The sequence below is a fragment of the Microtus ochrogaster genome, chromosome X (assembly GCF_000317375.1).
Source record: "Microtus ochrogaster isolate Prairie Vole_2 chromosome X, MicOch1.0, whole genome shotgun sequence".
NCBI lineage: Eukaryota > Metazoa > Chordata > Mammalia > Rodentia > Cricetidae > Microtus > Microtus ochrogaster.
The window spans coordinates 58,396,698-58,403,955 of record NC_022026.1 but is presented as its reverse complement, the minus strand read 5'-3'; positions in this window follow the sequence as shown (position 1 = coordinate 58,403,955).

Here is a 7,258-nt window from a genome sequence, read left to right as displayed (position 1 = left end):
AATTTATATTGAAAACACCAGAAATCATCATGAAGGCTTAAAACCCCAGGACTTTAACTGCTGAGGCGGGAGAATTGAGAGTTCAAATACAGAGAGAAGATGAGGGAAATGAAAAATGCAAATGAAGGCAAAATATGTGAACATATTTCTATGCCATTACCAAACTAGTGCTTAGGGAAGATTTTAAACTAAGAGTGCCTGTTTACAAAACAAGAAAAGAATGGGAAGGCTGGGATAATGGAAGGATGGATATGGGAGCAGGGAAGTATATTTCTTAATTAAGGGAGCCATTTTAGGGTTGGCAAGAGCCTTGACTCTAGAGGGGTTTCCAGGGGTCCAGAGAGATGTACCCAACTAGTTCCTTGGGCAGCTGAGGAGAGAGAGCCTGAAATGACCCTATCCTATAGCCATACTAATGAATATCTTGCATATCACCATAGAACCTTCATCTGGCGATGCATGGCGATAGAGACAGAGACCCACATTGGAGCAATGGACTGAGCTCCCAAGGTCCCAATGAGGAGCAGAAGGAGGGAGAACATGAGCAAGGAAGTCAAGACCGAGAGGGGCCACCCACCCACTGAGATGGTTTGCTGATCTATTGGGAGCTCACCAAGGCCAGCTGGACTGGGACTGAAAAAGCATGGGATAAAACCGGACTCTCTGAATATGGTGGACAATGAGGGCTGCTGAGAAGCCCAAGGACAATGGCACTGAGTTTTGATCCTACTGCGTGTACTGGCTTTGTGGGAGCCTAGCCGGTTTGGTGGGGCGTGGGGAGTAGGGGGAGGGGGACAGAAAAGGGAGGCGGAAAGGAGGCGGAAATTTTTAATAAAAAAAAAGATTTTAATAATAAAAAAAGAAGAAGAAACTAGAAAAGGGGCTGGAGAGATGGTGTGCAGCACTTACAAGTCCTTGCTGTTCTTGCAAAGGACCCAGTTTGGTTCCTGCAATCCAAATTCAAGGGTCATAACCATCTGCAACTCTATCTTTAAGGAATGTGGTCCCTTCTGGGATTTTCAAACAACCATATGCACATGCTCATACATAGAAAGGCAAACACACACACACACACACACACACACACACAGACACAACACACACGCACACACACACACACACATACATATTTAAAATATGATATCAGCTCTCAAGTATTTGTTAGTACGAGATAGGAGTATTCACCTAAAGTATGCGGTCCTTGATTCAATCCCAACACTGAAAGTAGATGAAGACAATTTCAGAAATAAAGGAAAATTGACACTACATGCATGCTCTCATGCAATGCTCACTAGTGCCTCCACTTTGGGAAACTTTTGGTATTTTTATTTCTTTATTTATTTAGAATTTTATTTATTTATTTAGAATTTTATCAGTATAATAAATGTTGCAATATCATGAGGCCCCTCTTCTGAGGAGATATTGGCAGTTAATGGCTGCTGGGGAAAGGGAGTTGTTTTTCTTCAGTAGTGTAAGCACTGTTAAGTTGGTCATACTCCTGTAAATAATCCCACACCCACGACTATGCAAGCAACCCTAATTAAACTCAGTAGGGCACTAATGACAGATATAAAAACGGAGATATAGTTGTTAGGAAGAAAGGGTTCGATGAGGATGAGAACAGGATAAGAGGGGATAATACGGGATAAATATACTCAAAAATGTGAGAAATGACAGAAACGACTGGCTGCCAGGACAGTCACCCTATGTTCCTCTGCAATGTTGAGGCATCCATCTTTGGCCTACAGACCTACAATATTTGACAGATATTTCTGGGAAGCAGGATATTCTAAAGGGCTGTCCAAATTTGTCTTGAAAATGTTTAGTAGACACTGTTTTTTGTTATGTCCTGCTTGCTTGTTCAATTAGGGCAGCATAGTGTCAGCACTACAAACAAGGACAGTTTATTTCCCAGTGGCTTACTTTTGCCACAAAGAAAGTAAATTCATATGGAATTTCCTTGATGCTCATCATCTTCTCTAAAGTAGAGTGCTCCTGTGAGGAGCAGATGTGTCTCACTGTCATAAAGAAAAGAGCCAATTACTCTAAACAATGACAAATATCCATAACCAAATGAAAGACAAAACCTACCCACCCCACCTCTTGGGAACGTGCTGTCTGGAGGCAACAGAATCTTTAGGGCATCCTGAAAAAGAAAAGTTTGGGTTAATTGGCAAGTCCTGGGAGAGGTAGCAGTGTCATTCGTTTCCTAGTGTCTACATAATGGGTAAGTGCAGGGCTTGTCTCAAGTCCTAGCTAGAGTAGGCTGTTAGGCTGGATCATGTCAACTAGCCACCTTGAAATTGTTCTGAGCATTTGTAGTCCAAAGCCAATCTTTAGGTGGTGTTTTCAGCTTAGTGGTGTTAACATAGTCCTGGAAGAATCATCAATGTGAGTCCCATCCTCCTTTTGGAGACTTCAAAGATCCCTATAAGGCATGCTCATGGTTCACTGTTAAAAACTGATAGAGTTCATTTCCTTTCACCCCAAGAATGTAAGGATGATAAATTAATCTATTAATTTGTGTGTCACAAAAAATAAACACATAAATTGAAAGTTTTAAAAAAAAACCTGGGAGCAGTCTGGATTCCCTGCCCTCCCAGGTTTTTTTTTTAAAAAAAAAACTTTCAATTTATGTGTTTATTTTTTGTGACACACGAAGGAGGGGGAATGGAGTGGGGCGAGGGGGAGAGGAGTGGGGAGAGGGGGAGAGGAGTGGGGGGAGAGGAGTGGGAGGAGGGGGAGGGAAATGGGAGGCAGGGAGGAGGCAGAAATTTTTTCAACAAAAAAATAAATAAAACAATTAAATAAAAAAAATCCTGGGAAAAAATACAAGATATAAATTGTAAGCCTAACAGGGATGATAGTAGAGAAAAATGTAGAGTTCAATAATAATAAATAAATAAATTACTGATACCATGCTATGTTAACTAGAGTGTGGGAAACTTACTATACATTATTGGTGACGATTTAAATACATATAATCATTCTCTTGGATAATTTGGAACCATTATACCTAATTTTAAAATGCACATCTTTAGAAGTATGTTTATAGTTTAGAAGATTATAAATAACCTTATGGCACATCTATAGTAGAAAGATAGAGACTATAATCTTTTGGCTGTGAAATACTACTATATCACTGAAAATAAAATGTGTTTCCATAGAAAAAACAAATTGCAAGCCCAAGAAAGCTAGAATGGCAATTTAATATCTCAGAAAATACACTTTAAAACAAAAACCGTACAGGCTAAAATATGCTTACTATTGATCAAAGGGCTGATTATAATAGAAACCTATTTCAATTGCCTAATAGAAAAAATTACATGAAGCAAAAAAGTCACAGAGATACAATAAGCAATTCAAAAACTAATTGGAGATTTCAATAACTATGTTCAGTAGCAGTTAGCACACTAGAGAGAATTTAACAGTGAGATAAAAGACTTGAACAACACTAAGAAGCAAAATGTTTGAGAAATACATCTACACTATATGTTACCCAAGAGTAGCAATACAGACATTCTTCTCAAGTCAATGTACAACATTCTCCATGTTAGAAAGGGAAGAATTTCCACTGGAAGAAGAAAAAGAAAAGTATAGAAATAAGTACACACTCTAACAACAATGGAATGAAGTTTGAAATCGATAACAAGGAAATTTATGTAACTTAGAAAATTAGAATCTGTCAAAACTAAATTTTATGACAATGTGTAAAAGAAGAAATTAAAAAGAGAAATTAGAATATATATTGAAAACACCACAAATGGTGATGAAGGCCTACAATACCAGCCACTTTAACTAGTGAGGCAAGAGAATTGAGAGTTCAACTACAGAGAGAAGATGTTGGAAAGGAAAATGCAAATGAAGACAAATATATGAATATCTATGCCATTACTAAATTAGTGCTTAGGGAAGATTTTATTTATTTATTTATTTTTTAAATTCAAACATTTTATTTTTTGCTTTATATATAGATTCAAAATTTTCACCTCCTCCCATTTCCCTCCCACTCCTCACTCATCCTCTCTCCTCCCCTTCCAGTCCTAAGAGTCTCTGCCCTGTGGGAAGTCCAAGTCCTCTTCTCTCCATCCAGGTCTAGGAAGGTATGCATCCAAACAGACTAGAATCATAAAAAGCTAGTACATGAAATAAAATCAAATGCCAGTGCCATCATCATTGTTTTCTCAGTCAGCCCCCATTGTCAGCCACATTCATAGAGTCCAGTTTGATCACATGCTTGTTTAGTCCCAGTCCAGCAGGCATCAGTGAGCTCCCCTTAAATCAGTCACACCATCTCAGTGGGTGGACAAACCCCTCACGGTTCTGACTTCCTTTCTATTCTTCTCCATTTCCTGCTCTTCGACTGGACCTTGGGAGCTCAGTCCAGTGCTCCGATGTGGGTCTCTGTCTCTATCTCCATCCATCGCCAGACTAAGGTTGTATGGTTATATTCAAGATATTCATCAGTGTGGCTCTGGGACAAGGCCAGTTTTGGTACCCTCTCTTCTACTGCACAAAGACCTAGCTGGGGATATCCCTTCGAACAGCTGGGAACCCCTCTAGAGCCAAGACTGGCCAACTCTAAAATGGCTCCCTTAATTAAGATATCTTCTTCCCTGCTTCCATATCCACCCTTCCTCCATCTCAACCATTCCACTCCCCCAAGCTCTCGGCAGTCGTCCTCTTCTACCTGCTCTCTCCCCATCTCCGCTTTCACCCACCCCACGCTCCCTGGCTCCCAACTTTTGCCAGGTGATTTTGTCTGCTTCCAATTTCCAGGAGGATCTATATATGTTTTCTTAAGTTCTCCTTATTATTTAGCTTCTCTAGGATCATGAACTATACGCTCAATGTCCTTTGTTTATGGCTAGAGTCCACTAATAAATGAGTACATACAATATTCATGTTTTAGAGTCTGGGTTATCTCACTCAGGATAGTGTTTTCTATTTCTATCTATTTGTATGAAAATTGAAGATGTCATTGTTTTTTACCTCTGAATAGAACTCTAATGTGCATATGTGCCACACTTTATCCATTCTTCTACTGAGGAGAACCTAGGTTGTTTCCAGGTTCTGGCTATTACAAATAGGGCTGCTATGAATATAGTTGAACAAATGCTTTTGTACTATGATTGGGCATCATTTGGATATAATCGCAAGAGTGCTATTAGTGGATCCTGAAGTAGATTGACTCCCAGTTTCCTGAGAAACCGCCATACTGATTTCCAAAGCGGTTGCAAGAGTTTGCATTCCCACTAGCAATGGATAAGTGTTCCCCTTACTCCACATCCTCTCCAGCATAGGTAGCAATTAGTGTTTTTGATTTTAGCCATTCTGACAGGTATAAGATGGTATCTCAAAGTTGTTTTGACTTGCATTTCCCTGATTGCTAAGGAAGTTGAGCATGACCTTAAGAATCTTTTGGCCATTTGAATTTCTTCTGTTGAGAATTCTCTGTTCAGTTCAGGACCCCATTTTAATTGGGTTACTCAGAATTTTAATGTCTAGTATCTTGAGTTCTTTATATATTTCGGAGATCAGGCCTTTGTCTAATGCAGGGTTGGTGAAGATCTTCTCCGATTCAGTAGGCTGCCTTTTTGTCTTAATGACAGTGTCCTCTGCTTTACAGAGGCTTCTCAGTTTTAGGAGGTCCCAATTATTCATTGTTGCTCTTAATGTTTGTGCTACTCAGGTTAAAAGTGGAAAGTGATATCCTATGTCCATGTTTTACAGACTACTTCCCATTTCTCTTCTACTAGGTTCAGCATGGACTGATTTATATTGAGGCCTTTCATCCATTTGGACGTGAGTTTTGTGCATGGTGATAGATATGGATCTATTTTCATTCTTCTACATGTTGACATCTAGTTATGCCAGCACCATTTGTTAAAGATGCTTTCTTTCTTCCATTGTATAATTTTAGCTCCGTTGTCAAAAATCAGGTGTTCATAGGTTTGTGGATTAATATATGGGTCTTTGATTTGATTCCATTGGTCGTCATCTCTGTTTTTATGCCAGTACCAAACTGTTTTCATTACTGTAGCTCTGTAATCGAGTTTCAAGTCAGGGATGGTAATGCCTCTAGAAGTAATTTTATTGTATAGGATTGTTTTGGCTATCCTGGGTTTTTTTATTTTTTTTATATAGAGTTGATTATTGTTCTCTCAAGGTCTGTAAAGAATTTTGTGGGGATTTTGATGGGGATGGTGTTGAATCTATAGATTACCTTTGATAGAATTGCCATTTTTACTAAGTTGATCCTACCCATTCAGGATCATGGGAGATCCTTCCATTTTCTGATATCCTCTTCAATTTCTTTCTTCAAAGACTTAAAGTTTTCGGTAGAACTGCCATTTTTACTATGTTGATGGTCCCTATCTAAGAGGATGAGAGTTCGTTCCATTTTCTGGTATCTGGCAATTCTTCCAATTCTCTATATGGAAAAATAAAAAAATGGAATCGAATCGAAGACCTGGATGTTAATTCATAAACCTATGAACACCTGATTTTTGACAAAGGAGTTAAAATTATACACTAGAAGACAGAAATCATCTTTAACAAACGGTGCTGGCATAACAGGATGTCAACGTGTAGAAGAATGAAAATAGATCCGTATCTATCACCATGCACAAAACTCAAGTCCAAATGGATTAAAGACCTCAATATAAATCCGAGCACAGTGAAACTGATAGAAGAGAAAGTGGGAAGTAGTCTGTAACACATGGGCACAGGAGACCACTTCCTATATAGAACCCCAGTAGCACAGACAATGAGAGCAACAATGAATAAATGGGAACTCCTGAAACTGAGAAGCTTCTGTAATGCAAAGGACACTGTCATTAAGACAAAACGGCAACCTACTGAATGGGAGAAGATCTTCACTAACCCTGCATCAGACAAAGGCCGGATCTCCAAAATATATAAAGAATTCAAGATACTAGACATTAAAACTCTAAGTAACCAAGTTAAAAAATGGGGTACAGAACTGAAAAGAGAATTCTCAACAGAAGAAATTCAAATAGCCAAAAGATAATTAAGGCCATGCCTAGCTTACTTAGCAATCAGGGAAAGGCAAATCAAAACAATTTGAGATACCATCTTATACCTGTCAGAATAGCTAAAATCAAAAACACCAATGATAACCTATGCTGGAGAGGATGCGGAGTAAGGGGAACACTCATCCGTTGCTGGTGGGAATGCAAACCTGTGAAACCACTTAGGAAATCAGTGTGGCGGTTTCTCAGGAAAATGGGAGTCA